The following is a 7034-nucleotide window of genomic DNA, read 5'->3' as shown; positions in this document are numbered from 1 at the left end:
CCCATCTACTCTTGCATTAGTGGATTTGATGTTGAACTTGTGTGCTTCCTCGTGGTTCGACCCTATACTTGCCACTAACTAGTTTAGTGAATGTTCTCCAAGTGAAGATCCCATTAAGCACCTCGATAGATTCCTTGAGCTATGTGCCATGATTCAAACCAATCAAGTTTCTCAAGAGTACATCCGAATGCATTTATTTCGACAATCTCTTTCGGGTAGAGCTAAGAAGTGGCTCAAGCAAGTGAGGCCAAATTCTCTCACAACATGTAGAGAGATAGTCAAGGCATTCTTGAAGAGGTTCATTTCTAAGGAAAAGATCGCCGAGATGAGGAGGAAGATCGCATTGTTTGAACAAGAAACAGATGAGAGTCTTTGTGAAGCTTGGGAAAGGTTCAAGGAGTTGGTACAAGTATGTCCTCATCATGAATACAATCAAAGCTTGCTCATGCGATTCTTTTATGATGGATTGGAACCTATGTCTAGAGCTAACTTGGATGCGGGTGGACAATTGATTAAGATCCCTCAAAACCAAGTCGAAGCAACAATTGAAGAAGTGGCGAAGAAGTACTATTGGGGTGGTAGAAGGAGGAATGCACCGAAGAAAGGTGGGATGTATGAATTATAGAAGGTTGATCAATTGCAACATCAAATTGAGCTTTTGACCAAGGGGCTTGCAAAGTTGAATACAAGTGTTAATAGTGGGGCAAGCTCTTCTCCAGTCAATTCTTTCTCATGTCAAAATTGTGGTGGTATAAACCACGATACATCTTATTGTGGAGGCTTGAGCCCCGAACATGTTGCGGCTTATAACACAAGATAAGATGGATTTAGGGGAAGTGGCGGAGGAGTAGCTTGGAGACAACCACCACCCGGATTTGCACCTTAACCTCAAAAATGGGGGCAACAAGCTTAACCATCATACAATTCCAACCCTCAATATCAAAACCCATGTCCACCTCAAAACCAAAACCCAAGGGGTAACTACCCAAGAAACAACCAATACAACAATCAAAATCAAGGGTCTCAAAGGAGTCAAGATCAAGCATCTCAATCCGATTCCACACAAACCCAAATTCTTCAAAAAATCCAAGCCATGAATCAACAAATGCGAGAGGTCAAAGCTCATAACAAGATGGTTGATTCACAATTAGCCCAATTGGCCGAGAGAGTACCTTTCAACTCACCTTCTACTTTACTCGGGCAACCACAACCTAACCCCTCTCACAACTTAAAACTTGATTCTTGCAAGGCAATTACATTGAGATCGGGCACATCCTATGAAGGGCCTAAAGAAGGAGAAGAAGAAGGTGTGAGGATGGAGAAGAGAGTTGAAGAAGATAAAGGTGTTAGGAAAGAAGAGAATGTGGAGAAGAAGAAGCACAATGGAACCTACGGGTGCCTTGGCGGATTTAGGAGCGAGTGTTAGCTTAATTCCCCTCTCCATTGCACAAAAACTCAATATTGAAATGATTCCCACAAGAAAAACAATTTAACTAGCTGACTGCTCAGTCAAACTTCCTTGTGGTGAACTTGAAGCTGTTCCTATTCAAGTTGGGCATATCTATGTGCCATGTGATTCTATTCAAGTTACTCAACACCCCCATGGTTGAGAAATGCTATCGAGTTGATGTTATTAATGAGGAGTTAGATCGTTTGGGGAGGGTAGTGATGAGGCCTCAAGATCCAATGATTGAAACTCTTACATGTAAGGAAGAATTCCACTCTCAAGAGGCAAGAGAGTTTGTCATGGTTATGGAAGAAACCTCAAAGGAAGAAGAGGTTGAACAACAAGTGGAGATCGAGCTTGAGCATGAAGAGGAGAAATTGGAGGAGAGTTCTAAGCCTCCTCCCAAGGTAGAACTCAAACCCCTTCCCCCTTCTTTGAAATATGCTTATCTTGATAATGAAGGAAAATACCCTATTATCGTCAATGCTACCCTTGATGGACTTCATTTGGAAAAATTGCTTGATGTTTTGAGAAAATTTAAAGATGTGATAGGGTATAGCATTGATGATATCAAGAGTATTAGCTCTTCTTTGTGTATGCATCATATTCATCTTGAAGATGATCAATCCACCTCCATTGAACCTCGAAGGAGGTTAAACCCCAACCTCCAAGAGATTGTCAAGAAAGAGATTTTGAAACTATGAGAATCGGGCATCATCTATGCTATCTCTGATAGCAAGTGGGTTAGCCCGGTTCATGTAGTTCCAAAAAAGGGTGGAATGACCATCATCAAAAATGAAGGAGGAGAGGAAATCTCCACCCGGACGGTGACCGGGTGGAGGATGTGTATTGACTATAGGAGATTGAACAAAAATACAAAAAAGGACCATTTTCCTCTCCCATTCATGGACCAAATATTGGAAAGACTTTCTCACCATGCTTTCTTTTGTTTCTTGGATGGGTACTCCGGATTTTTCCAAATCCCTATCCATCCAAGTGACCAAGAGAAAACAACTTTCACATGTCCATATGGAACATTTGCATACCGAAGAATGCCATTCGGGTTATGCAATGCTCCTTCAACTTTCCAACGATGCATGACTTATATTTTCTCCGAGATGCTTAAAAAAGAGATTAAAGTATTCATGGATTATTTTAGTGTTGGTGGCTCGTCTTTTGACAATTGTCTTTATAATATTGAAAAAGTTTTGAAAAGGTGTCAATAGACGAGTTTGGTTTTGAATTGGGAAAAATGCCACTTTATGGTTGAGGAGGGTATTGTCCTTGGCCATAAAGTTTCAAAAAATGACATTGAGGTTGATCTGGCCAAAGTTTCGGTGATTGCAAAGTTGCCCCCTCCTACTTCTATCACGGGAGTAAGAGCTTTCCTTGGGTATGCCGGTTTTTACCAGAGATTCATTAAAGATTTTTTATCAATCGCCAAACCTTTGACCGAATTACTCAAAAAGGATGTTGTTTTTAGCTTCAATAAGGCTTGCCTTGAGGCGTTTCACAAGCTCAAGGAAGCTCTCATTTCCTCTCCCGTTGTGTAAGCTCCGGATTGGAGTTTGCCTTTTGAGCTAATGTGCGATGCTAGTGACTTTGTAGTAGGTGCCGTGCTTGGGCAAAAGAAGGAAGGAAAATCATATGTCATCTACTATGCAAGTAGAACTCTTGATGAAGCTCAAAGGAACTACACTACAATGGAAAAGGAAATGCTAGCGGTGGTATTTTTATTTGACAAGTTTCGATCCTATTTTATTTGCTCTAAGGTAATTGTGTACACGGATCATAGAGCAGTTCGATATCTCATGACTAAGAAGGAAGCAAAGCCACGTCTTATCCGTTGGGTTCTCTCCCTCCAAGATTTTCACATGGAAATGAGAGACAAAAAGGGAGCGGAGAATTATGTGGCGGATCATTTGTCTAGGCTTCTTTTTGAGAACAAGGAGGATGTGCCAATCAATGAGGAAATGGGATTTGAAACTCTTATGGCTATGGCTTTGGCATCTAGCCCATGGTATGCCGATATAGCAAATTTTCTTGCTTGTGGAGTCATTCCCCAGGAACTCTCTTCTCAACAAAAGAAACGGTTTTTCAAGGAAGCGAAGAGGTACTTTTTGGAATGACCCATACCTTTTCAAACAATGTGGAGATGGCCTTTTTCGTAAATGTGTGCTGGACCATGAAATTGAAGGAGTTCTTGAGCATTGCCACTCGTTGCCATGTGGAGGTCATGGCAGAGTTGACAAGACGGTGGCAAAGATTTCCCAATCTCTCTTGTGGTGGCCAACGATGCATAAGGATGCTCGCAAGTTTGTGCTAAGATTTGATAGGTGTCAAAGAAGTGGTGGCATAACCAAGAGAGATGAAATGCCTCAACAAAACATTTTGGAAGTTGAGCCTTTTGATGTGTGGGGTGTCGACTTTATGGGGCCTTTTGTTTCCTCTTGTGGGAATTTATATATCTTGGTAGCGGTTGATTACGTGACTAAGTGGATTGGAGCCATACCTTCTCCTAACAATGATCATAAGGTTGTGATAAAGATTTTAAAGAAGATCATTTTTCCTCGATTTGGGGTTCCAAGAGTGTTAATTAGTGATGGAGGCTCCCATTTCGCAAAAAAGCAATTTGAAGCTCTTCTAAAGAGATATGGAGTTCATCACAAAGTTGGTCTTCCCTACCATCCTCAAACTCAAGGGCAAGTGGAGGTGTCGAATCGAGAAATCAAGAATCTTCTCAAGTGGATGTTGAAAAAATCGAGGAAGGATTGGTTGCTCAAACTCGATGACACACTATGGGCTCTTAGGACGGCATATAAAACTTCAATTGGTACAACCCCTTATCGGTTAGTCTATGGGAAGCCTTGTCATTTGCTGGTGGAATTAGAACATAAAGCTTGGTGGGATATAAAGGAGCTAAACATGGATATGTCGTTGGCCGGTGAAAAGAGATTGCTCAAGCTCAATGAACTTGAGGAGCTTAGATATGACGCATATGAAAACTCAAGGATATATAAGGATAAGACCAAGAAGTGGCATGACTAACATATAAGAAACAAGAGCTTTAAGGTTGGAGATAAGGTGTTTCTTTTCAACTCAAGGCTTCATTTTTTTCCGGGAAAACTTAACTCCAAATGGCCGGGGCCTTTTGTGGTATTAAAGACTACTCCCTATGGTTCTTTTGAGTTAGATGCGGACGGTAACAAGTTTATGGCTAATGGTCATCGATTGAAGCACTATTTTTACAAGGAAGAAGTTGGTCTTATTGAATGCTTAAGGCTTGATCCTTTGGATCCCAAGCCCCCTCCTTGATGCAAATTTTCTCATGGTCAAGCTAGTGACCTTGTAAAGAAGCACTTCTTGGGAGGCAACCCGAGTTTTTTTTGCTTTTAATTTTGTGTTTTGATGGTTTGGATTAATTTGGACTTTGATTATATGAATTTTGTGTTGTTTGCTTTTGTAGGGTGGAAGTTGAATTGAGAAATGTGGCTAAATGAAGGAATAAAGCTAATTTTACTCCTCGTAGTAGACTGGAGGAGCGGCTGCTCCGTCAGGTAAATTTTTAGTCGAATTTTGGTAGAGGGGTAGAACAGCCGCTCCACTCTGAAGGAGCACCCGCTCCGTATCAGGTGGAGCGCCCGCTCCTGATCTGAGGAACGCTCATTCCGTTCGATTTCAGCTAGAAAAATCGGGGATTAAAGCCCGATTTTTCCCCTATTTCCTCTCATTTCCTCACTTCTCTTTCTCACTCAAACCCTAACCCCCTATATCTAGCTTCCATACCTCACATCCCCTTCACTAATCTCTTGCATACACACATCAATTCCCTCAATTTATACCTTATTTCATCACAAATTTGCATCTTTCCTCCATTGTTGACGAGATCGGCAAATTTTCATCCAAGTGGGTCTTCAATTTTTGCTTTCTTTTGGAAAAATTTGGTATGATTTACTTACTCTTATTCACCTTAATGTTGATTTTTTGAGTATAATTAGCCATATTGTTGTTTAATTTGTGAATTGAAGGTTTTATTTCATGAATTATATGGCAATTTCTTAGTTTCATGTACTACTTTGTTGAGAATACTTGAATGGAGCTAAATTTGAGTAGCATGCAATTAGTTTGTCATATTTGGGCTACATTGCTTGTTGGATGATGTTTGGAGGAAATTTCCCTTGCAATTGTTCATACTAATATTGTTGAGTTTGATTTGGAAATGTGATAATTGTATGACATTCTTCAAGGTGAAGTAGTTTGATGGTGGATTGATTTCTTTTGTTGGTGAAATTTGGTTTGGTTTGTTACCTTGGTAATTATATGGTGTTTATGTCTCTTTATCACTTTGTTTTTGAATATGATAAATTCTTGGAAGTGATTTTGAACTTACTCATATGTTCACAAGTTTCCTAAAATTATTTATGGAGTAGTTCTTATGACACCATGTGATACCTTATTTGGGTAATTGATTTGAATTTAGCTAATAGAGATTGTGAGATGAATTTTTGAAGTTGGATTTTTGGTTGTTTGTAGGTACTTGTCCTACGGAGGAAATTTGGATAAGTTGTCTGTTGTTGCTATAATCATGTCTCGCCGATTTAGAGATTTGTTGTCGGGTTCTTCTTCCCGAAAGTCACAAAAAGTTTCTTCTTCCCAAGCACCATCCAAATCTACTTCAACGCCCAACCCTCCCCAACCATACATAGTTCAATTTGGGTCTCAATTTCAAAGCAAGTGTTATGATGAATTGTCTAAGCGCCATGTTTGCTTTACTAGATTCTACGACAAATCATGCTGTCAAATCTTGGGTTTTGACGTGGACATCCAAGACATGGCTGAATCTTTAGGTTGGGAGTCATTCCTCTCTATCACGGTTTCTTCGGCATTCACCAATACTCCTGAGGCCGACCCTAGGACTCTTTGCACCTACCGAGAACTTACATTGGAATTCCTCTCTTCCTTTCAACTTCAAACTACTGAGAGGCGAGGTGTAAAGGAGCTCAAACTTCACTTTCGAATATTCAACAAGCAACGGAAGGTCACTTTAAAGGAGCTAAACAATATGTTTGGGTGGGATCCGGAGAGCCCCGTCCATAGAGTGAATGATCGAGTTTGGGAAGGGTATGTGGAACAAGAATGGTGGAACACCATCACCCAAGGGAATACAAAATTCCGCTCACGCTCCGCAAAGGCGTCGGAAATCATACATCCGGCCCTTCGCTATTTTCATAGGATGATGGTGTATGCTTTTTTCTCTCGACAAGAGCTGCGAAAGGTGAATCAAGAGGAGCTCACTATGCTATGGTTGGCCACCGATGGATATATCAACTATGATCACAAGGTCAATTTCGGTGTCATCCTTGTCGATCGCTTCCATGAAACAAAGTTGGGAACTTCTCTTACCGGTGACATTCAATGCGACGGTATGATCACGTGGATCGCCTATAAGCTTTGATTTGGAGAGGAGTTGGCCAAGCTAACCCCAGTCAATGAAATCCCTTACATAAACCTTGCCGCTCTCAAGTAGGCCGGGATGCTACGTGAGGTGACTTGTTGTTATGGCATAGATGCGCGGATTTGGATGGTC

At 40.9% G+C, this 7034-nt stretch overlaps 1 non-coding gene across 1 annotated transcript; it reads right to left on the bottom strand.

Annotated features, from left to right (window-relative positions):
* Window positions 1-323: 323 nt before the first annotated feature.
* LOC145583486 (small nucleolar RNA R71) lies at window positions 324-428 on the bottom strand. Its single transcript, XR_014100130.1, has one exon. It is a non-coding gene; the product is annotated as a small nucleolar RNA R71 (small nucleolar RNA).
* Between the last annotated feature and the right edge of the window lie 6606 nt (window positions 429-7034).

Source organism: Chenopodium album, chromosome 15 (genome assembly GCF_948465745.1).
Source record: "Chenopodium album chromosome 15, dcCheAlbu1.1, whole genome shotgun sequence".
Taxonomy (NCBI): Eukaryota; Viridiplantae; Streptophyta; class Magnoliopsida; order Caryophyllales; family Amaranthaceae; genus Chenopodium; species Chenopodium album.
This window is presented reverse-complemented; position numbering and strand designations above follow the sequence as displayed.